The sequence below is a fragment of the Limulus polyphemus genome, unplaced genomic scaffold (assembly GCF_000517525.1).
Source record: "Limulus polyphemus unplaced genomic scaffold, Limulus_polyphemus-2.1.2 Scaffold8853, whole genome shotgun sequence".
Lineage (NCBI taxonomy): Eukaryota > Metazoa > Arthropoda > Merostomata > Xiphosura > Limulidae > Limulus > Limulus polyphemus.
The window spans coordinates 12043-14155 of record NW_013674463.1 but is presented as its reverse complement, the minus strand read 5'-3'; the positions used below and the strand labels follow the sequence as shown (position 1 = coordinate 14155).

At 38.6% G+C, this 2113-nt stretch overlaps 1 protein-coding gene across 1 annotated transcript in view; it reads left to right on the top strand.

The window, feature by feature from the left end:
• Positions 1-2113, top strand: part of LOC111083275 (kazrin-like) — a gene marked incomplete at its 3' end in the record, with an annotated part of 20363 nt that overhangs the window by 12932 nt on the left and 5318 nt on the right. The window lies entirely within an intron of this gene.

Below are 2113 nucleotides of genomic sequence, written 5' to 3'. Positions count from 1 at the left end.
CGAGTGTTATGTATTAACTTAGCCTGTATAAAGCGAGTGTTATGTATTAACTTAGCCTGTATAAAGCGAGTGTTATGTATTAACCGCTTTATACAGGCTAAACTATAATTAATGTTCCTGAGTTCATCACATGAACGAGAAGTTGGAAATGTTAGATTTTACGCATGGAGCGAAGGTTCAGGTTTTAAGTAAGACAAAAGTTAATACATAACACTCGCTTTATACAGGCTAAGTTAATACATAACACTCGCTTTATACAGGCTAAGTTAATACATAACACTCGCTTTATACAGGCTAAGTTAATACATAACACTCGCTTTATACAGGCTAAGTTAATACATAACACTCGCTTTATACAGGCTAAGTTAATACATAACACTCAAAAATTAGACACCCAGTGTTGTTCGATTCCTTTAGTAATGTCAATAAATAGATGAGTAAAGCTCTAGCTAATGGATAAGAATAGTTGTAAGGCTCGTGCTGTACTTTTAGTCTATTTCAACTAAAGCATGAGTTGTATATAGTGTACATATCCTTAGATGTGTTCGAAAGTTAACTTATCAGATTTGAAATTAATGACTTGTCTGGATAAATAGTTTAAATAGTATCTATATTTTTATATTGTTTGGTAATCTCAAATATAAAGCTTTATTTTTTTTTCTCTTTGTTTGATTATCTACCGGATGTTTCAAATGTTGCTTACGCTGTGCAGGGGACAGTATTCAGGAAGCAGATGGACACAGTGTTGAGAAACTTGGTGTGTAGATCAGTTTGGTTGTGCAGAAAACAACGTACATTGTTCTTTTATACCTCAAGATACCATGTGATGTGATGTCATCATAACACACCATACAGATGTAACTGGTGCGATGTCATTCATAACACACCATACAGATGTAACTGGTGTGATGTCATCATAACACACTATACGGGTTGAACTGATGTAATGTCATCATAACACACCATACAGATGTGAACTGTGATATCATCATAACTCACCATACGGTGTGAACGTTGGCTTCAGCACGGTCAAATTGGTCTACACGCCGCATTTGACATCACTGTGTCAATCGGATTCCGAAACGTAGGTGTTTGAAAGGCGAACTTGGTTTCTGAAACACCCAGTTGTATATGTATATTAGGTCGTCAAGAAATTAATGTCGCGTTTTGGAACACTTTCATTAACCACCCCCAAAATACATACATCACGTATAATAGTTAAACGAACCGCTTAAGCCTCGCGTTTAGTGTAGTCTATATAATGTGTAAAGTTTAGTATACTTCAATCCCTTATAGTGATGGCACACAACGAGCCACACATTCGGCATGTAATGCTGTTTGAATACAAGAAGGGAAACAACGCCTATGTAGCCACAAAGAATATCAAAGAAGCTTATGGAAATGTTTTGAACGTTCGTAAGTGTCAACGATGGTTCAGCAAGTTTCATTCATGTGACTTTAGCCTTAAAAACTGTGATGGCAGGGGCCGACACGTCAGAATTGATATTGATGCTCTGAAGACGCTTGTTGAGTGTAACCCAAGGCAACACACTAGTGAAATGGCCCTGAAATTACACGTCTCTCATGAAACAATATGTAAACATCTAAGGAATACGGGAAAACTCCATAAAGAAGGTGTTTGGGTGTCTCACGAACTCTCCGATGATCATCGTTTACAACATGTGAACGTAACTTCGTCTCTTCTGGCGCGTAATGCGCGTGAACCATATTTGGACAGAATTGTCACCGGCGATGAAAAATGGATTCTCTATGAGAATATTAAACGCCAAAAAACAATGGCTCAGTCCTAGACAAAATCCACTTCCGACCCCAAAACCTGGACTCCATCCGCAGAAAGTGATGCTTTGCATTTGGTGGGACATCAAAGGAGTAATTCATTTCGAACTCCTCAACCCACAGCGAACTGTGAATGCAGAGATCTATAGTCAGCAAATGAAACGTCTAAATCAAGCCCTTCATCAGAAATGCCCTTCACTGTTCAATCGGAAGGGTGTTCTTCTTCTCCACGACAATGCACGTCCACATGTGGCGCGTTTGACGCAACAAAAGATTATGGAGTTTGGTTGGAAGTTCTCCCCCACCACCATACTCT